Raw genomic sequence first — 22765 nt, 5'->3', positions numbered from 1 at the left:
AGATTAGCAGAATCGGTATGATTGCCGCAGCAGAACAGGGGAATTGAGTGGAACCCGGGGGAAGGAACGCTCGGGCAGCCGCGTGAGCGGCCTCGTTTCCCTCAACTCCCTGGTGACCGGGCACCCATACTATCGGTTTTTTACTCGTAGCCGAATTCGAATTGCTCTCAAATGCCAATAGTATTCAGCGGGCGAGCGGCGCAATCCTACCCCGAGAGCCCGTTCACCTGCTTTCCCTCGTGCACCACCGTAATGGTGCAGATGCCCTCCTCGGTTGGACCCCCTGCATCAACGTAGTATATGCCTGTCTTATATGCGTAATAATTTTGAATAAATTTTGCCCTGGCTTCACGCCTCCCCTGACTATACTCCCAATTCATGTTTTTGGGGAGCGGCTTATAGAGTTGATCTCGTGTTTTTCTGCTGTGATATGATAAGCATCGATGAGGTTAATCGTTTAACGAAGGGCTTTGGCTCAGTGTCAAGAGCGGAGGTTAATCTTTCTAGGATCTGCGGTTTCTTGTTTGGAATGCGGACATGGACATATCCTGAAATTGCCGATATACAGTCCAAAAGGCTTTTCACGTACTTTGGTGTCGTTTAGAGAGCCTATCTGCTTACTGGACATTACCGGAATGACCACGTGCCTACTCTTTAGCGCTATGCTCAGGCTTCTGACCAGTAAGTTTTCTCGAGTTCGGCCGGGCGACCGCATGTATGCTCTTTCCCGCGAATAAAATTTATTATGTACTCCAAATTATTCATTTAACAAAGTGTCAAATCAGGATTATTAAATTAGGATTGATAATGTTTTTCTTACTGTAAGCGCTCGGGGCTTTGGTTTCGTCAGCATTTATGTCACTTTCATTTTATGCTTTTTCGTGGCACTATAAACTCAACAGTTGGTGCAGTCTTGTAAGCCATTTTAGTTTATGTTCTGTCGAACCTTAATGTGTCTTGCAGTGTTCCTGATCGCACGGGTTTTTTGGACAAATGTATGATGTGTATTCGACTTTTCGGTTCATACTTGTTCGTATCTCCACCGAGCCCCTGATTTCAGTGTCGAGAAGCCCGTTCTACAAGGATTTAATTTCTAAGCTCTTGCTTCCGCCCATTCATCGCTCTGAGTTTTTAGGTTTATTGGTGCATGATGCACCCAAAAGAGTATGCAAAATGCTTTTCTCACCTTGTAAAAAACATTTCCCACTAAGATACACACCGAGACATCGCCCGTTAAAATATGGTTAGAAAAAATGATCATTTTTTGCCTAAGGTGAATTGACGTTTTTGTAACGCTTTAGTTGCGAAGATACAATACTATTCTCGGATATTATGCCTCTGATATTTAAAAAAAAAAACTAATTTGACCCTGAATTCTCTACGATATCTCACCGTACTGCTTATGTTGATGGACGTTTAGACATATCTCTCTCATTGTACTCAACAACGTCTAGAAAACACGCATGACGGACAGACACTGTCAATAAGTTGTTGCTCTAAAGGAACACTTCGGTAAGACGATAGTTCATGTAACCTAAGTGTATGCGCTGGCCGGGTTTGAACCGGAGTGGGACGCTTTCTTCTCTTAGTGCTGTACTCTTTATTGCCTTTTCTTGTACTGCTTGCTTGATTATGCGTTTCGTATTACCCATCGTATTGATGGTCCCTCTTTTCCTCATACTTTCCGCGTTGTTCATGTGTACCGAATACTTGATCCCTGTAGTAGATGTCATGTTGAAAAAAAAAAAAACAGCCATGGCGCCTAGCCTAACGGAGCAGCCAGCGAAGCTGGTTTATTCGCGCAGCCTTGGATTGGAACCCTGTTCTCTGTTTTTGTGTTTTTTTATTTCAAAACCCCGAACGAGTGTGATACTTCACGCCACCTTTTGGGCCCATGACCTGCTCCTTTTGATACCACGTAAAATCCAGACAGCACCGGAGTCGCAGTGGTGCACCAAATGAGGAAACACGAGTAAGCTCCTGAGTTTCTGCATCGCCGCAGCTAATTTGGTGTCTTCGGTATCTGGACACAGGAGTGCATATCATCAGAACCGGAACCAGTACAACGCACCAGGGGCACCCTGTTTCATCCAGGCCAGCACGATACAGATTACGAGATAGCTCTGGAGCGCTCTGAAGCGACGAGTCGAAGATGACATCAGGGTCTTTCTTCGGAGCCAAACCATGGCCATTTCAGCTGTGATTTAGACGGGAAGTGCTTTGCTTGTGCGTAATTTCTGCTAGAGGCTCTTGCACGTTTAAACACTTCGGATAGGAACCCGCACCGTATGTAAAGGAAGAAGACCCGTGCAGTTTCTTAGGTAGCGTGGCCAGTGGACGATCATGTGTTAACGGGTGGGAAGATGAGGAGTCAACTTGAGCTCCGCGAATCCTAGTACGAACGCCACTGACATTAGCTTTGGACCGGTCGCCAAAGCAAGATGGGCTCGCTAGCAGTTGGGTAAACTTCACCGAGAGCCGCCCATGAGCATAACACCGAAAAACACTGGATGTGCCACGGTAGTGTATCAGATTCAAGTTTCTGTGGGTTCGCGCGTGTTATAATGAATCAGAAGTTCTGTTTTCTTTACCTAGGCTAAGCGTGTGGGCTCGTTGGCGGCGCATTACAAGTAGTGGTGATCCAGAGTACACCGCCCGTGTGTCAACTTGTCTCTGCCTGCTGTTCTGTCTGTGTTGCGCAGCAATTCCTTGCCTTTCGCTTCGCTGTCGCGTACATACGTGGAATTTCGTGCCCTTAGCTCACGTTCGGATCCTCTTAATCTTGTCTTCATTCTAGCAAACCCAATCTCTTCTAGCCACTGAACGCTGCACACAGCAGCTCGAAAACGTATTTTATGACAATATAAAATAGTTGCGAACGTTTGAGACATACTTACGGTTTCCTGATACATGCGGTATTTAGACGTTCGCAGGAGGTCGGTGGAGCAGTTCCGCAGAGCCGCTGCAACTGGGAAGATATGTGGGGATGTGCGCAAAGAGAAACAGGATATATTACAATAGCACTGAGTGGCCCACAAGAAGTGGGCAACTATTCGGCTTTGAAATGGTTACGGAGGGTTTACAAACTATTGGTAAGTTACACGGAGCAGCGGGTGGAGCAGCGGAGCAGACGGGGCAGCGGCTTCTCCAAGTACTTAATAGTTTGTTGCTTTATAATAGTTATAATTTCTTTATGTCCATCAGTGGTGGAGGAGACAGTGGCTTAAAGTGGCTTATGAAGCTTATTTCACCAGTACGTCACGTATTCCCACCAAAACGAACCGCAGTAGAGGCGTAACCGTAAATGTGCTTGTAGAACCCAAAAGGATTTTTATAACCGGTGCGAACGAAGAAATGATTCGAAGTGAAGTAGCATGTAACTGGTCACGCATAGAAGGTAATGTGAGTCGACCCGAGCCACTAGTTTTTTTTTTACTCAAGAATCGCCTGTATAAATATATTTTGTCGCCATTCAGCAAAAGTACAGCAGCAATAATTTTTTTTAACATAATTTAGGGCATATCGATGATCTATGGAAAATGCATCCTCGATGTTGTTTCTACCCAACCTTCTAAACTGTGCGTGATAGTAATGGTAAACCATCTTTTCAGACTCTAAGGGCTACACACAGTTGAAAGCTTTTGGAGGGTTCTAGTTTAAATCTTTATGGAGATACTCCTGACAATCTTTTAGCCCTCATCACATACCATAGGAGTAGTGTCCTTTGTCCATAAGGATTTTTCTCTCTGAGGAAAGGCTGCACCTACTTTCGGACTTAGGCTCTGACATCTAGACAGACTAGCTTCCTCAACCAAGCACACCCGCTGCCATCAAAAAGTAGCGCCAGAAAAAGGTCCCTGTCACCTCCACGTCTCCTGATTCTCTAGATTACCAACAGCTGTCCCACAAAATGCCGAACTTTTTTTCTCCTTGCATGCATTGTTTTTGCCCTAGGACCACATAGAAAGCTCCTGACTACTCAGCCGTCACCTGGCGCAAGCGTTTAGTGCCAACTACTGCAAAATGCTACCTGAAGAGGTAGCAAGGAAACGACTGTGTCTAAAAGCAGCATGCGCATGTCAACCGGCAGAACGTTGAATTGGCGGCCCGTTTTCTACTCAGGATGACCGTTCATACGTCTTTTTAAACCACGCATTGTATTAAAGAAACGCGTAATTGGAGTATCGCTTTGAAAGCTCGAAGCAGCAAATCTGCAGCGGTGCCTGCAGATCCAGACCGATCGTGGGAACTGAAAAGTGGTTGCTTGCTCTGTGCAAAACTGCATGAAGGTGGGGCTGTCCACCCTAGAGAGATTCGCTCATTGTCCACTGGTGAAAACTGTGATTTGAATTGAAATAAAAAAAATTCTATTTCAAAAAATTGTGTAAAGTATTAGCTGAAACACCCTGTATATAGAAAAGACGCTGCTTGCGATCGGCATACTAGGAAGCAAATAAAAGTAACTTTGCTCTGCCCGAACCTTGTTAGCCAGAAGCAGATTGTGAAATGTGGGCCAACCCTTTCTTAAGCAAACCCGAAAGTTGGGGTAGTTGGATAGCGTTCATGATGTAACAACAGCGCAAAAGGAACACGAGGGACGGAAAGGAAACGACGCAGACAAGAGCTCTCTCACTGTGGTGAACTGTGGTAGTGAAAGACGACGACGATCCTTAGGTGTGACGCTCACTCGCAGATCGAACGTTTCGCTGAACCTTTGCTGAACGTTGGAGAGCGACCTAGGTTCTGCTGAGTCACAACCCCCTCCTACATTTCGTGGAGGTGCTGCGTCGTCCCTCCTGGTCGTCCTTTAAGACCCGCTTCTCGGAGGTATTCGGCCGCCCAGCTGTGCGCAAACTGCGCGCCGAACAACGCCTCCGCGCTCGCGCTCAGCACGCCACTGAAACCTTCACCAGTTACATAGAAGATGTTCTAGACCTGTGCAAATGCATCAATCCATCCATGACGGAGGCCGAGAAAATTAGTAACATCTTGAAGTGCATCTCAGAGGACGCGTTCCAAATGTTGCTCGCCAGGAATCCACAAACAGTGGTGGATCTCATCCAGCTTTGTCAGAGCTATGACGTCCTCAGGAAGCAGAGGAATTCTACTCGCCGACCCGGCATGCTCGACGAGTCTCTTCCTGCGCCGGCGGTCTGCAGTCTAGTCTCTGACTCGGCCTCACTGCTTCCCCAGATCAAGGCCTTCATACGGGAAGAGGTGGCCCGCCAACTGTCCCTCCTGCCTGTGTCTGGCGACCCTAGCTGCGCCAGCCCTCGATCCCGCACTGCGACGCGCCATCCAAGAGTAGGTCGCCGACGTTCTGCCCTCTAGCCCTTGGCTTCCGCCTGTGGCTGCTCCACTCACATACGCTGAGGTTGCCCCAGACCCCGACGCCACGACGCTTATATGTTTCCCACCCACCTATCGCGCCACTACCACCTCCGCCGGCACCTATCCGTCGTCGTCTGCCGCCTCGCCGTGCCGTCATGAACCCATGGAGCACCCACGACAACCGCCCCATATGTTACGCCTGTGGCTTACCGGGCCACGTCGCCCGGCTTTGTCACCAACACACGCCGAGTTTCCGGGACGGGGCAGGCCCATACCACTACGACCCTGCGCCTCCTTCGCTACCAGTTTCCTCCGGCACCACTGCGGACTCCTTCCATCTTGACCGCTCCTCATATTCTTCACGCCTGTCACCTTCTCCCCGTCGCCGATCTATCTCTCCCATGCGCCGGCGATCACCTTCTCGTCCGGAGGAAAACTAACAGCCGCAGATCCGGAGGCAAGAACTGCGATTCCATCGAACTGCCCAAGTCCTCCGTCTTCACCAGCCAATGTTATCGAAGTATTTGTTGATGGAGGCGCCGTTCTCGCCCTTGTAGACACGGGCGCAGCTGTATCCGTTATTAGCGCAGCCCTTTGAGGTAGACTCCGTAAAGTGACGACGCCAGTTTCGAACTTTTGCCTCCGCACTGCAAGCTCACACTGCATTCAACCTCTAGCGTCATGCACAGCTCGCCTTGTTATCCGAGATGTTGTGTATATCGCCGAGTTTTTCGTGCTTTCCTGCTGTTCTCATGACGTCATTCTGGGCTGCGACTTTTTAACCCTTCATCATGCGATCATCGACTGTGCCCGTGCCAGCATTGAACTGTCTCCGCTCTGCGCTACTCTGCCGTGCGACACCTCTCCCCGACTCGGTAAAATGTTGGTCGCTGCAAATACTGACATCCCTGCGTTCTCTGCCACCCTGGTTCCCCTCTCTTGCGTCTGCGATCCTGATTCGACTGTTCTCTTTACTCCGACTGATGCTGCTGTCCGTCGCCACCGTTTCCTCCTCCCGTTCGCTCTTCTGACTGTCTGCGATGGCCACAGCGCAATCTACGTAACGAACCCTTTTTCGTGTCCATCAACGCTTCTCTGCGGCGAGTGCCTGGGACATGTTGAATCAGTTGATCATTCTCTTCCATACTACGTCTCTGAAGAACATGCCCCTCTCCAGATAGATCCCATTGGTTCGCCTCCTGCAGCGCCAAACCAAGACACCGTTTCTGCTTTTTTCTGATCTATCGATGTCAGCCTTTCGCCGCACCAACGTGATCAGCTCGTCGCATTACTTCAACGTTTCTGTCGGTCCTTCGACTTCCCGCACAGCTCTCTTGGCCGCACATCCGCCGTCACACACAGCATTGACACGGGAACGCATGCCCCTCTGCGCCAGCGTCCTTATCGCGTGTCGGCCCCTGAACGCGCCGTCATTACCAAGGAAGTGGACGACATGCTTCAGCGCGGCGTCATCCAGCCTTCTCACAGCCCCTGGGCCTCTCCCGTTGTTCTCGTGCGGAATAAGGACGGATCCATCCGCTTTTGCGTTGATTACCGTCGCCTCAACAAGATTACGCGCAAGGATATGTATCCACTTCCCTGTATCGACGATGCCCTCGACTGCCTGCAAGGCGCGGAATTCTTTTCCTCATTGGACCTCCGCTCTGGCTACTGGCAGGTGCCCATGGCTGCTGCTGATTGGCCAAAGACGGCCTTTGTTACGCCCGACGGCCTCTATGAATTTAACGTCATGCCGTTCGGCTTGTGCAATGCGCCGGCCACATTCGAGCGCATGATGGACACAGTTTTCAGCGGACTCAAGTGGCACATGTGTCTCTGCTACCTGGACGATATCGTCGTCTTTTCTCCAGACTTTGCGTCCCACCTGGTCCGCCTCAAGCGTGTCCTGCGATGTTTGACCGACGCCGGCCTGCAACTGAATTTGAAGAAATGCTGCTTCGCAGCCCGGCGGCTTACCATCTTGGGCCACGTCGTCTCCAAACAAGGCGTCCTTCCCGGTCCTACAAAACGGCGCGCAGTCGCCGAGTTCTCCCTACCCACTTCCCTGAAAGAACTGCATAGCTTCATCGGGCTGTGCTCTTATTTTCGCCGCTTCGTGCGCAATTACGCTTCCATCCTGTCTCCCCTAACTGATCTGCTTGCTGGCGACACCAGCCTCTCGTCTTGGACACCAGACTGTGACGCGGCGTTCACCACGCTTCGGCGCCTGCTTGTGTCCCCTCCGATCCTCCGCCATTTCGACCCCAGCCTGCACACTGCAATTCACACTGACGCCAGCGGCGTGGGCCTCGGCGCCGTGCTGGCTCAGCGGAAGCCCGGCTGCGCCGACCATGTTGTTGCGTATGCCAGACGCACTTTGACAAAGGCCGAGCGCAAATATACCGTGACAGAAAAGGAGTGCTTGGCAATAATTTGGGCTATTGGAAAGTTCCGACCTTACCTATACGGTCGCCCATTCGCTGTCGTTACCGACCATCATGCCCTCTGCTGGCTGTCGTCCCTCAAAGACCCTTCAGGCCGTCTTGCTCGTTGGGCGTTGCGCTAACAAGAGTATGACATTGAAGTAATCTATCGATGTGGCCGTAAGCATTCTGATGCCGAGGAACTATCGCGGTTCCCTCTACCTCGTGACTTAGACTCCACATCTTCCGCCACCACTGATGCCTCCTCCCTTGATATTGCTGACATGCCATCTGAACAACAACGGGACCCCTGGATCGCTTCCCTTCTCGCTCTACGGTCTACACCATGTCAGCGACCTGCGACCCGCACTCTCCGTCGTCAAGCCCGCCACTTCGCAATACGGGAGGGCCTCCTTTACCGCCGCAACTACCTTCTCCACGGGCGCAAATGGCTCCTTGTCATTAATCGGCACCTACGTTCCGACATATGCGCCTCTTTCCACGCCGACCCCCAGTGTGCTCACGCCGGTGTGGTGAAGACCTACACGCGCCTTCGACTCCGCTTCTACTGACGGGGAATGTACCGTTTCATCCGACAGTACGTTCGCTCCTGCCCGGAATGCCAACGCCACAAAACCCCTTCTCGCCGTTCTACTGCTCCGATGCAGCCCTTGCCTTGCCCCACGCGCCCATTCGACCGCGTTGGTATCGATCTCTACGGCCCCCTTCCCATCACTCCGGCTGGACACCGCTGGGTCATAGTGGCAGTCGATCACCTTACCCGCTACGTCGAAACGTCATCCTTGCCATCCGCGTCTGCGCACGACGTTGGCTCTTTCATCCTGCATCATCTCGTTCTACTCCATGGTTCCCCTAAGGAGCTTCTGAGCAACCGCGGCCGTGTCTTCCTCTCAGACACCGTCGAAGCCCTACTTCGCCAATGCCGAATTGTTCACCGCTCTACAACGGCCTACCACCCTCAAACGAACGGCATTACTGAACTTTTCAATCGCACATTGACCGACATGATCGCCAAGTATGTTGCCTCGGACCACTCAAACTGGGACCGCATTCTCCCATTTGTGACATATGCGTAGAACACTGCCACACAGAGCACAACTGGCTTCTCTCCGTTCTTTCTTCTTTACGGCCACGAGCCTACCTGTACCATGGATACCGTGCTTCCGTATCGCCCTGATGTTTCCGAGTCTCTTACCCTTTCTCATGCACTGACCTATGCTGAAGAATGCCGCCAGCTTGCCCGCTCTTTTACAACGCAAGATCAGAATCCCCAGAAGCACCTTCGCGCCCCTACCAGTACGCTTCCGTCCTATACCCCAGACTCGCTCCTGTGGCTTTGGGTTCCCTCAACCAGTCCCGGTCTCTCCACTAAACTCATCTCAAAGTACCACGGCCCGTACCGTGTCGTCTGCCAGTCCTCTGAACCGCTTTCGCCGCCCCAAGATGCGCGCGGTCGTGGCCGTGAAACAGTGCATGCTGACCGTCTCAATCCGTACTACGACCCGCCTACCGTGTGTGCGCCCTAAGTCGGCAGGATGCCTCCTTTTTCGCCGGGAGGTAATTGTAGTGGAGCAGCCGCGCTCTCTCACTGTGGTGAACTGTGGTAGTGAAAGACGACGACGATCCTTAAGTGTGAAGCTTACTCGCAGCCCGAACGTTTCGCTGAACCTTTGGTGAACGTTGGAGAGCGACCTAGGTTCTGCTGAGTCACAACCCCCTCCTACAGCTGTAACAACCAATTTATAGAAGTCACTTTAAAAACACAAAAACATAACACGCAGCCCCTCCTCGGAAGCCCAAGTCAGAGGGAAAAAAAGGAATTGTAAGCATCAGGCGCCACTTGTAAGCATCAGCTAACCCTCTGATAGCATGGCAGACTGTGAAATCGATTTCTTAGCCTCAGTATTGCACTGACATTCTTTTTGATGACGGATTTTCTAACTGATTCTTGCACAGCGGTGAGTGGCGCCTGATGCTTACAATTCCTTTTTTTCAGCTGCAAGTTAGCGCTTGTCTGCGTCGTTTCCTTTCCGTCCCTCGTGCTCCTTTTGCGCTATTGTTAATTCATGAACCCTTTCTTATTTTTTGTGCCTGCCTATACATCTGCTTTCCAATGGGCGGTGTATTCCTCGTTGGCCTCCGATTTCGCGTTGTGATGCCTTCAGGTTGGAGACCCGAGCTACGTGACTCTCATTATACTTGGCCTGCGGCACCCGGCAGCGCTTCCTGTAGCTCCAGCCATGCGGCGAATTCCTGCAGGACACCTCGTGACCAGCCTGAGGAATGTTAGGCAGAAATAGTTGCGAGCCGGAAAGGCAAGGGGGTGCAGCCGGTAAGCAGTTCGATGACCCATTTCTGGCTGATGTGGAATACATTGGAAAACACAGGTTGTGTTGAGTCGAAAGGATGATCGCCTCCACACATTTGCCCCGCAAAGTCTTCTTCTCGCCTTATTAAGCAGATAAAAATGAAATAAATTGTTGAAAATGTAAATAATTCATGCACTGCCAATTCTCACCACAAGAGCCTCCGCGGTGGCGCTGTGGTTATGGCACTCGGCTGCTGACCCGAAAGACGCGGGTTCCATCCCTGCCGCGGGGGTCGAATTTCGGCGGAGGCGAAATTTTAGAGGCCAGTGCACTGTGCGATGTCGGTGCCCTTAAAGAACTTCAGGCGGCCGAAATTTCCGGAGCCCTTCACTACGCCGTTCCTCATAGCCTGAGTCGCTTTGGGCAGTTCAGCCCCCAGAAACCATAACCCAAACTTCACACCACAGTCTACCGTGAAAAGATTACTTTCAGCAAAGAGAGGATAGAAAAAGGCTGCCCGATCCAGACAGGAGGGTGCTAAGCAACAAAGAGTGCAAGATACTTAGAAGACTACAGGCGGGAAACTACTACCGCCGAGAATGGAAGGCTTGGGCCAAACCCAAAAAGGAGAGAAGAAGAAAAGGCGCTAAGTCAAGAAGAAAAATGCATCTTTTGCGGAGGAGTGGCTCACATGGATCACATCAACAGAAAATGCGAAGAAGCTTCAGGAAAAAGCAAGTGTGAAGATGATGGAGTATGGAATGAAGAATTAAGAAGCCCAGATTCTAGGGTGCACTGCAAAAGAAACGGGCGCAACTGGCAGCTGCAGCATCACTTAAATTTCAGTGTTAGTCTAGTAGTGTATAAACCCCCTACTCCTCTCCCTGAGGCCTGCGTGCCGCGCCGGAGAGAGAAGGTAGGGGGGGGAGGGGGGCGCTTGAAAAAATAGTTATTCTGAAGTGAACTAAACTGAACTTCTGTCAAACAACTAAGTCATCTGAAGAAAAAAACTTGCTGCAAACGCAAAATAAGTCAACTCCAAGTGCAAGAATGCCTTTACAGGCAGCACGTTTAGTCTCTCTAAACCATTGAATGCACTTACACCAGGGACACTCATACAGCCAGGACGAGTGCTCACTAGCGGCCGTTGGCGACTCGTGGTGAAATATTCGGCGGCTGTCCATATGCGAAATCTCCGCTGCAATAAGCAGAGCTATATATGGGAGCAGTGTCAGGATCCGTGCGCCGACCTGGCCTGCAATGGATGACGAAAGAGAACAAGAGAAAAATAGGTGTTCATGTGACGTGCTCAATCACAAGCTTTTTTTAGTTTGTTGGCATTGGAACGCCAACTGCAGCGATTTTTATCGTCGTTTGTCGGCCTCTGAAGCCCCTGAGAAAGTTTGGAGCAGAAATAAAAATTTTGCTGAGGTTTAGCTCTGGTTACACCGGGCAAGCTGCGTAAGCAAGCAGAAACTGTTTTGCCCGAGGCGAACGCGCGTAGTTATTCCCCGTTTCCCTCCCGCTTCCTCTCTCCTCTCTCCACATTCCGACACATGCGTCGAGAGCGCGCGACTAGGCGCGCGGCAGCGATGGCGGCGCAGCGGCGGTCCTGCCGCCTGGTGGAGCGCGGCTGAAACGGTTGCTATGGCAACGGTGCTCCATCTGTTTGACCTCGCTGCGGCTTAAGGTCAACCGTGGCCACCGCCGGGAGCTACGCGACGGCTCGAAACCTGGCGCAGTATTGCTTACGCAATAAAAACACACCGGGTATTGCCTAGAGCAGCACTCGAAAGCTCGGTGGTGCGAACAGTTCAGCGTTACTTGCAGCCGCTTGAAACCGCATTTCCATGGCCGGAGCTTTATTTATTATTATTATTATTATGTGGCTACTGCCACATCTTTTTTCTGCTGCTTGTTTAAGTGCGTGCCGCTCGATCTGTGCTCACACCTAAACCACTGATTTGAGCAGCCGCGCACAGAGGGCGTCAAAAAGTCGTGGCGGACGCGCCAGTTTGTGTTGCTACACAGAGAGGGCGCCATGTGTCAATACGCTCAATAAATCGTGGGGCATATGACAACCATTTTCATTCCGCATAATTGCAGTATGCATTGGCCATTTTTCCTGCACCTGTCAACTTTCTACGGTTCATCAAGGCAGCACGCGACGGGATACATAAGCGCGTCATGCCAGGGGAAACATTGCAATTCCAAAATGGGTCCCTAGGAACCTTCCTTGATCCTCTCCGTTGGACCTTGCTTCTCACGGTGTGTCCCGTCGTGGTGATGCACCCGGCTGTCTCCCTAGCATGAAGTAAGCTGGGTGATCTTTGGCATCCCGGAGAAGAAATAGGCTGTAGGGGAACGGTATATTTGGAGAGTTGGTAATCCATGACAAACTTTTTTCAACTTTCTTTCTTTCTTTCCGTCCTTCTTTCTTCCTTTCTTTCTTTCTCTCTTTCTTCCTTTCTTTGTTTCTCTCTTTCTTTCATTCTTTTCTTCTTTCTCTCTGTCCTTCTTTCTTTCTTTCTCTCTCTCTTTCTTCCTTTCTTTCTTTGTTTCTCTCTTTCTTTCATTTTTTTCTTTCTTTCTCTCTTTCCTTCTTTCTTCCTTCCTTTCTTTCTTTCTTCCTCCCTTTTCTCCTTCTTTCTTTCTTTTCTTCTTTCTTTCTTCCTTCTTTCTTCCTTTCTTTCTTTCTTTCCTTCTTTCCTCCTTACTTTCTTTCCCTCTTTCTTTCTTTAGTTCTACGGTGTAGCGCCCAGTACTTAAAGGGAAACTGCAAAGGCTTTAGGAATCAAAGAGCTTAACAGGGTCGAATGTGTGAAACTTGCAGGTAAAGCATGCGAAGTGTTTTGGTACTAGGGCTTGAAATAGTCAAGTAATCGCCGATTAAAATCCGGACGCTCTTCAAGCTTCTCTGCAGCGCACAACGCCAAGTGGGGGGCGCTTGATATCGTCATCGAAGGTATCGGTTCATTTCCAACGCACAAAGGCATGCTTTGAAGGAAAATAAACAACGCCACCGAAGGCGAACCCTGCCGAGAATTGTTTGGCAGCGTCTAACGCGTCAGGGCATGGTGTGGCTGACGACAGCGGCAATTTGAAATCATACCTTCCGTGACGTCACACTGAGTTTCCCTGCACTCCTTTGTTGCATTGAGGAGAAGCGCAAAAATCAATCGTCGATTACATCACTATTTTAAATACTAGTACAAAAACACTTGGCATGCTTTACCTACAGGGTACATTGATTTGGATCCTTGAATATCACGAGATTAAAAAAAGTGCTGCAGTTGCCTTTAAACGCTTGCAGAACATTATCAGCACTTTCCACAATTACTGAGTCTGTGAATTTGAGCTTTCCTGCTTTTACGCGCCTGGGCTAAGAGGCTACTGAGCATTTCATGAGTAGAAATTTTTTGGCAGCCAAACCAATACGTCCTGCAACACGCCCGGTTTCCACAAGCTAGGAATGAAAAGACCTGCAGTTTAAAAGAGGCTTTGTACTCCTAGGACAGTATTTACAGCACTCATGATTCGGCTTTAAAGATAGTTTTAAATCTATGAATTGCTAGATGCTTTGCTGAGAAACATCATGTGCCAACCTCAAGAAAACCCCAAAAAACATCATGAAACTGATGCACATTTCTAGTGTCACGTTGTAGTGACGGCAGTCCAGCGGTCAGGAAGACACCAAGAAGTCTTGTAAACGAAGCTCTTTATTTGGGCTGACTTGCGCCCGCAAACGAACTGAATCACTCGGTGGCGGCGTAAGCAACAAACGTGCTCGTCGGTCGTCGAACTACGAATGCTCGCTGCTCGCGGCATCGTTCAATTTAAAGCCGGCAAGGAAACTTCGAGATAACAGATCGAGATCATCTAGAGTAATCTAGAAACACGTAGATGCAGCTGTTCATGGCTGTGAACAATCGAGATTAGTCCGGTCGCTTCTCCCGTCACGAACAAAAATGATAACACCCCTTTTCTGCGGTCTTGCGCGAACGAACGGACGCTACAATGATACGTGGCATTACCCCCCTTCCACAGAAGCATCGCCTCGATGCTTTAAAATGAAAATAAACACGGTGAATGAAAACTTCGAGTCCTTTAGCGTCCATAATAAGGTTTAAGGGCGATGGTAAAAGCTTCAAGTCTGGCCGTGTCGTCGCTTTCGTCAGTGCCGTCGTTTGTCGTCGTAGTTGTCGTAGTTGAGGCATGGTCTTCTGTTTTCGTCGATGGAGGATCTTAGTTCTTGCGCTCAGAAGCGACCTCACCTCCAGAGGCTGCTTTATTTATGTTGAATTCCAATGGCAGATCGGGATCAAGTTTTTCTGCTCGGTTTGGATCAGTCGTATCCCAATGGTAAAATGGGAGCGCGAGTTGTATGTTCCAATGGCAGATCGGGATCAGGCGTAAATCCCGGATCGCTCCGTGGAGCAGCGATACTTGATCCGCCGAAATCGGCGGATTTGACCGGAACCTCGCGTAACGTTTTCTTTTCTGCCGCGTCTGCTTCCTGTCGCGACCGGCAGCAGCCGCTTCGTTCCTGTTGTCGCTACGTGGTGAGCCGGGCGAGCCGGGACAACCGGGCACTTTCCAGTCAACAGTGGGCGGCAATGATCTTGCTTCGAGCCGTGCGGCACAAATTTTGCTTCATTGAAGTGACAGTTCCGAGTCGGGCACTGAAAGCTCAGAGTCCAGCAGTGCAGATTCGTCTGAAACGGACAGCGAGTGGGAAGCTGCCGGCCTGGATGCCTGCCGCCGGCTTCAGAAAAATGCTCTAATATTCTTTGTTCGCGTTCATAACAAGCCCTGGAGTAGAGGAATATAAAAAATGAATCATTTTTGAGGATCGTTGGCCAATACCGAGTTGCTGGTAGAAGTGATAACTGCGATACAAGCAAATTTCTTCCTTATGCCCAATGCGGCTGGCCTGCTGTGTGCTAGCTTCGCTGTTGGAGGCGTCGCAGAAATCGATCATTTCTTTATTTAATTATGAGACGCGGAACACAGTAAAACAGTGACGCGAGTAGCACCTTTACTACAGCGCTGGCCAGTTCCAAAGTGCCCTCAGCTGCGGCATCGATGAAAAACAGTTAGGCTTAGCGACGACTACGGCAACCAGGGAGAAACGTTGGCCAGGGGGCAGCGCAGTTCGTCGCTCGGCTTGTCCGAGGGCGGCGTCGTTGCCGAAAGCTCGACTGTCTCGCTGATTGGTTCAGCGGCTTGCGTCTCGCAGTCGCAAGGCTGGAAAACCGAGCAGCGAGCGACTTGCCTGCACGTCGTCCCCCACTTCTTTCGTGAACGGTAGGGGCAGGCTCACTGGCGCTCCGAACACCGAGGCCGCATACTCGCGTGTTCACGGAGAGTGGACCATCCTGTACATACTGTTGGCGCTGCCACCAGTTGTTGGGTATGAGGGGGGTTCGGAGTCGTTGCTAGCTCGCTGCTGCTGCTCGCTGCTTGACGGGACCGCGGTCAAGCCGACGCCCGTTCCCCCCACCACCAGGACAGGAGTGCCGCCAAGTCAAAGAGTTAAGTGATGGGAGGAAGAATACAAGAGGGTTCATTTACATCTTTTTACAAGCATAAGAGACTGAAGTGGAGCTGAAGTGAGGCTCAAAATGGGGCCGCTCTGCCGCATTCGTTCTCGACATTTATAGCCTTCTCGTTCCCCAAATTCCCTAGGTTGAGGACGCCCACGCAGGGGTGAGAGGGGCCCAGAGCACAAACAACACAAACTTGTGTGCACAAACACACCACTGCAATTAGGGCCACACCCCCGTCACATGTTGAGTCTGAGGGAAAGAAGGTCGTCGTCGAGGTAGCGTCGATTGTGGTAGGTGATGGCCCCCGGCCAGCCGAAGGTTTCTGCGGGTCACCGACATCTGTTGATCATCAAATGTCACCCGCCGCTCGAGGCCGGACGCGAGGTCACGAAAAGGCCGAAAGTGGTTCCTCGTGCTTGGAGACGTTCGCGAGGGTTGGAGATGATGCCCGCCAGCTTGTCGTGGTGCTTGGCACGCCTAAGAGCAACAGGAAACGAGGCCCTTTGTTCCCTGGCACGGTCACGGCAAGTGGGGAAGATAACGTTCGTCTCCCCGAGGCGACGGCGGCGGCGTTCTACACGTGCAGACCTTTCGGAAAGGGGGTCCGTTTTGGTCCTGCACTCCAACCGGGCGAACTCCGTAATGGAAGTCAGCTGCCACCTGGGTCCTCTCCGTGCGTGCGGTCCATGGCGGCAGGCCCGAAAGTAATCACACTCAAGTTGCTCGCAGCCATACACAGTAGAAGCAGGCGTGCTGGCGGCCACCCGGCGAGACTTGTTGACGTCGATCTTAATAGCTCCTCCGCGGCCCGGAAAATCTCGAATGGCCAGCGTTCCCCACCGCTGGGCAGGAAGAGATGGGCTCGCGTCCACGTTGATATCGTGGCTTGCAACATCAACTCCCAAGGCAAACCCAAAACACCAAACCACCAACAAAGGAAAGCACAGATGGGACGTTCCAAACAACAAATCACCGCTCCACGCGCAAGCGCTTGGAATTCACTCAAGACCCACCAGGCTTCCTTTTAATTCCAAACAAAATCCTGCTCCAGAATACTGGACCCCTCGATTTTGCCCGAATTTAGGGTCAAAGCGAGCTTCCGCGTCACATCTGAGGTCGCCAAAGACAGACTGCCACGTTGTACGATAAGCGCTGGTGTGTCAAAGCCTACAAATTTTGAAGAGAAACTCCATTCCTTATCAATAAAGCTCTGATCCCCAATACCACCAGAATATCGAAAGTCTGCTTAAAATGTGGGCCACGCTCAGTTTAATCCTCTGGCTCTTCTCAAAGAACCTTGATCGCTCGAGACTGAGAATCAACTGCTCCAGTTAAACTCACAAAAATGCGACTGCTCATCAAAATCGGTACTCATTCCAGTACTGGCGCAAAACTGCTCTTAAACTCATTGGGTCAGGCACCATAACCTGTACACAAGCTGCTACAGCTGTTCTCTCTGCAAAATTCTGCAGCCACTTCCTTTGGTGAATCTCCGAATACCACAATCGGCTGACTAACCACGCGCCAGTAAACACGAGTACGCAGATATGCATAATTATGCGCACTTTCTTTGCCTTCGCAAGGGATTAGCTACACTGCCGTTGATGTAGCAGCAACCCCCTGGTATCTCAACCAAGTCTGACACGTCTGAGTCTACTATCGATACAAAAGAAACATGTGCCAACCTTAAAACACAGCAAAACTTCAATGCTCTGAACGGTTCCAACTATGCAAACAGCACATGGTCTACTCAGGAATCTTCGCTACACTCCTTTAAGTGCCCTTATTTCTCGGTAGCATGGCAAATTTAACTCTCATTTCTAACTCAGACTTTAATCTTTCTCAATTTTAAGAGAAAACACAGTAACGTCCGATCACTCTAAATCTTTAGCTCAAAACAAAGTAGCCTTTCCCCTTTTGATTTCGCACACACAAAAAAGAACAAAAAAAACAGCTACTTCGAATGGCTACGCGGGGGTGAAAGCTGACTCACGTTCGCCGCGTTGAAGAGATTAGCCCTTCAGACGCGCCCTTTGGGGTCGCGCTTTGACTGATGACACTGCTGTCATTTCGTTACAAAAGGCCCCTGAAGAAAGCCATCTCCTACCCTCACTGTCGCCTCCGCGCCCCCTCGACACACTCAGAAAGCCTTGGTAGGGCATGCAAAGTCGAGAACCGGCTCTTGGCGACGAGCAGCGGCCAGCGCGAGAAGCTACTCTTTGTTCTCTCCCCCGGCACGAAGCTCGGCTACCCTTTCACACTGCGCGCTTCCTGGAATACAGAGCCGAAGTTGAAGGACGCATCCTTCTTTTCAATTGCGCGCGCTGAACACGCCTGTGTGCGTGGCCTCTGTTGCTAAATCCCTGTGTTCGCACGCGCTGAGGGTCGCGCAACCTAGCGCCTTCCGGTCTCTCGGGCCGCTTTGCCTTTTCCCTTGCCGCCTTCTTGTCAGGTATGGGTTCTCTTGGTTTTCCCGCAGGCCGATGCCCTTTGAAAAACCTCCCTCCTGCTCTGCTTGGAAGATGCAGTCTTCCCTTTCTGTTACTGCGGTCAGGTTTAGAACAATCCCCGCATGTCGCCTGACCAGTAACTTTAGCCCCAAACTTACGAGCTTCAATGCGGGAAGGTATTCCTTTCTCTTCTGCCGCCTTTCCATTATCACTTGTCCCCGCGCCTGAATTTAGGGCCTGACATTTCAACCGTTTCTTTTTTGTCCTTGCCCTTTTCCTTTTTCTCTTTGGACTTTCCGCGTGCACCGCCTGAGCCAAGACTGTTTCCTCCAGCCCTTGACATGCATCGTGTGATCCTTCCTTAGTCACAAAATTGACCTCTTTGCCTTCGCAACAGATGGTCATCTCCACAGAGCTGACAGACGGACCTTCAGCTGCCCCGGAAATGAGCAGTTCGCTCCCCTGAAGGTAGTCCTCCGCAGCTGGCTTATCGCTCTCAGGGCTTTCCTCTGAAACGCACTGCTCCTCTATAATCGGGCTCTCGTCCTTTGTCTCAGCATGGCGTTCAATACTGCGTTCTAACCCAACAGCAGCTCCACACTCTTCATTCGCCAGCCTCGCCGAGGTAGCCATAACCCTGGCTTGGTCACTGGCACCGCAGTGACGCCTCAAATCGGAGTTGCCACGATTCACAATTTCTAAAGGACTCCCCTTTGTTTCCCTTTCGAAACAACTACCTGTGGGGGAGTTATCCCTTTCACATCCGCGCCGGTTAGTTGCCTGTACAGGCCCCTTTCTAGCGTCCTCGCGCTTAACCAAATCGGCCACGGTTCCTACTCTCACTGCACAGCCTCTCTTCGGAGCTCTCTCTTTTCTAAACCGTGGGTGCCGGTTAGACTCCGTTTCTCGGCCCTTAATCGCAGGTCTGCGACTACCTGACTGGGCGACGGTCTGTTTAGCTAGCTTGGGAAGTCTCTCTTGGCTCGGCTTTGTCCGACGCCATCCGTGCCCTCTCCACTCGTTTTCTGAACGACCTCTAGCGGAGTTACACCTAGCTAACTCGGAGACTGTCTCTGTAGCCTCTCTACTTTGGCCGCGCTCTGTCGTGTACCATCCATGCCGGCTTTGCGCCATTTCGCAATCCTTTCTTACGGCGTCACGTCTCTCCGACTCAGCTATGGACTGGACCGTTGAGAGTCCTGTCTGGACGAAGATAGCGTCGCTCATTGCTACTTCATTCCCATTAAGTCCGTTGAGGTTTGCGAGCCGCCTTTTCTCAGCCCCGAGTTTAAGCTCTTTTAGCTCCGCTGCTAGCTTCTCCATACGCTGCTGTAGCTGTGCCTCTCGTTCCACTCTTTCCGCTTCCTCAGCTCTTTCACATTCCTGTAGCTGTGCCTCTAGCTTCTCTCTTTCCACTTCCTCAGCACTTTTACGCTGCTCTTCTTTTACCCACTTGTACACATTATCCCATGCAATTTCAAAATCATCCTCTTCCTCCGTTTCCAAATTTTGGATTGCCTGGACAATATCCGAATCTTCCACTCTTTCCTCCACATCCACACTTAACTCATCGCGCAAGAACAACAGTTCTGTCCTCGACAACCTCGTCAGGTCCACGGTCGCTGCTCTTAAATAGTGGCTTTGCTCGCTCATAGTGATTCTGAGCAACTACCCCTGTGCTACAGACATACAAACACCCGATCAACCAGCAGTTCAAATTGTTAACCCAGAATTTGAAGCCTGGAAGATCCAAAGCAAAAACCAAACACTCACCCCCAGATGCAGCACCATGTCACCCGGTTCATCACACCGCTGCCAACCAGTCATTGGCGCTGCCACCAGTTGTTGGGTATGAGGGGGGTTCGGAGTCGTTGCTAGCTCGCTGCTGCTGCTCGCTGCTTGACGGGACCGCGGTCAAGCCGACGCCCGTTCCCCCCACCACCAGGACAGGAGTGCCGCCAAGTCAAAGAGTTAAGTGATGGGAGGAAGAATACAAGAGGGTTTATTTACATCTTTTTACAAGCATACGAGACTGAAGTGGAGCTGAAGTGAGGCTCAAAATGGGGCTGCTCTGCCGCATTCGTTCTCGACATTTATAGCCTTCTCATTCCCCAAATTCCCTAGGTTGAGGACGCCCACGCAGGGGTGGGAGGGGCCCAGAGCACAAACAACACAAACTTGTGTGCACAAACGCACCACTGCACTTAGGGCCATGCCCCCGTCACATGTTGAGTCTGAGGGAAAGAAGGTCGTCGTCGAGGTAGCGTCGACTGTGGTAGGTGATGGCCCCCGGCCAGCCGAAGGTTTCTGCGGGTCACCGACATCTGTTGATCATCAAATGTCACCCGCCGCTCGAGGCCGGACGCGAGGTCACGAAAAGGCCGAAAGTGGTTCCTCGTGCTTGGAGACGTTCGCGAGGGTTGGAGATGATGCCCGCCAGCTTGTCGTGGTGCTTGCTTAAGGGAAATAAATAGCGCACAAGAGAAGACGGGACAAGTGAGGAGACACAGACAAGCGCTAACTTTCAACAGACGGTTTATTGCAAAATCGGGAGCATATATACACATGTCCAGATAGGCAACAAAGAACATGATCGAAGATGACATCAACAAGACACACACCCCCTCGACAGCCATCTGCTTATCGTGCCAGATATGCAAGCTCTTTTTTCGACAAATTAACGGAAGGTTCGCTGACACAATCCGGTCCAAAGCGCACGATGTTCGACGCTTCAACAATCTCCCTGGTAAGTTGGTCGCGGTGATGATACAAGGTCACAGTATCTTCAAAAATTGGACGGCAAGGACGGTCACAGTCACATGTCTTACAATGCAAAGCCAAATGCCCGTCGACACCACCTCTGACTTTCTTCGCGTGCTCTTTTAGGCGTACGTTGAGGAAGATACTGTGATCTTGTATCATCACCGCGACCAACTTACCAGGGAGATTGTTGAAGCGTCGAACATCGTGCGCTTTGGACCGGATTGTGTCAGCGAACCTTCCGTTAATTTGTCGAAAAAAGAGCTTGCATATCTGGCACGATAAGCAGATGGCTGTCGAGCGGGTGTGTGTCTTGTTGATGTCATCTTCGATCATGTTCTTTGTTGCCTATCTGGACATGTGTATATATGCTCCCGATTTTGCAATAAACCGTCTGTTGAAAGTTAGCGCTTGTCTGTGTCTCCTCGCTTGTCCCGTCTTCTCTTGTGCGCTATTTATTTCCCTTAAGTATGTCATACCAACATGCCCAAGCCTCGTCTCTTCCGTGGTGCTTGGCACGCCTAAGAGCAACAGGAAACGAGGCCCTTTGTTCCCTGGCACGGTCACGGCAAATGGGGAAGATAACGTTCGTCTCCCCGAGGCGACGGCGGCGGTGTTCTACACGTGCAGACCTTCCGGAAAGGGGGTCCGTTTTGGTCCTGCACTCCAACCGGGCAAACTCCGTAATTGAAGTCAGCTGGCACCTGGGTCCTCTCCGTGCGTGCGGCCCATGGCGGCAGGCCCGAATGCAATCACACTCAAGTTGCTCGCAGCCATACACAGTAGAAGCAGGCGTGCTGCCGGCCACCCGGCGAGACTTGTTGACGTCGATCTCAATAATACGCTTTGGTTTTGGTTTTACATTACGGCCTTCGTGCTACCTCCTTTTTGTTTCGCCGAGACGGCGTCTGTCAACGCGGAGATCGCGCCTTGCGCAACTCCTATCGCACTTAAACACGAAGCAAGCACGGCTTCCGCCCCGGCGGCTCGCCGCTGCGGCGCGGGCGTCGCGCTCCCGAGGGAGCAGTCGCATTCCAATCGCAAAATGGGAGGTGGCAAAGCTACACGCTCCGACGCGCTCCGTACGCTATCCGACGAAGCGGTCTCGATCTGCCATTGCAATTCAGGATTAGTTTAACCTTCGGGGGCTGGGGGAGCGTCCACGCACGGCGTAACCTCGGCTAGGAGATACACAGCGCGGGGACGATGGCGACGGAGAACGCGAAAGGCGGCTCGGCGATGAGTTTTCTTCCCGACTAAAAAAATCCTTGATTTCGGCTGCTCGCTGGCCGGGTCGGGGTTGTGGAGCGTCGTAAGCCCTCGGATGCCCATTCTCCTGTATGGGCAGTACCGGAGAATGTGACCGGCTTCACCACAGTGGAAGCATAGTGGGCGGCGCTGGTCGGGTGTTCTCCACTCGTCGCATTTCCTCGGCCGTGTGCGACTCTCGTAGGACGGGCGGGTTGGGGCGAGAGGGCGGCGGTCCAGCGCAGCTGGCTCAGGGCGATAGGGGCTTGGGTCCCGTCGTCGAGGTGCAGGACGGCGCACAGCTGCGGCGTAAATCATGGCTGGGGGCTGCAGAGGCTGCGTGGGTGTCGGCGTCACACCCAAGGCCTGTTGAACTTCGTCTCGGATGACGTCAGTGAGCGATGAAAGTTGCGACTGCGTTCCCGCTGGCAGCAATCGTCGGAGCTCCTCTGGCACAACTTGACGTATAACCTCCCGCAGGTCATTGTTGTTAGCGGTGTCCAGGCAGCTTGCTGAGAAAACGCGCTGCTGGCGGTCGTACTGGCGGGCTCGGGCATCAAGAGTTTTTTCCATGGTGGCTGCCTCTTCGACGAATTCCGCTACGGTTTTCGGTGGATTTCGTACGAGGCCGGCAAAGAGTTGCTCTTTAAGTCCTCGCATAAGCAGCTTTACTT

Source organism: Amblyomma mixtum, chromosome 4 (assembly GCF_055824585.1).
Source record: "Amblyomma mixtum isolate Tamu chromosome 4, ASM5582458v1, whole genome shotgun sequence".
NCBI classification, from domain to species: domain Eukaryota; kingdom Metazoa; phylum Arthropoda; class Arachnida; order Ixodida; family Ixodidae; genus Amblyomma; species Amblyomma mixtum.
This window is presented reverse-complemented; position numbering follows the sequence as displayed.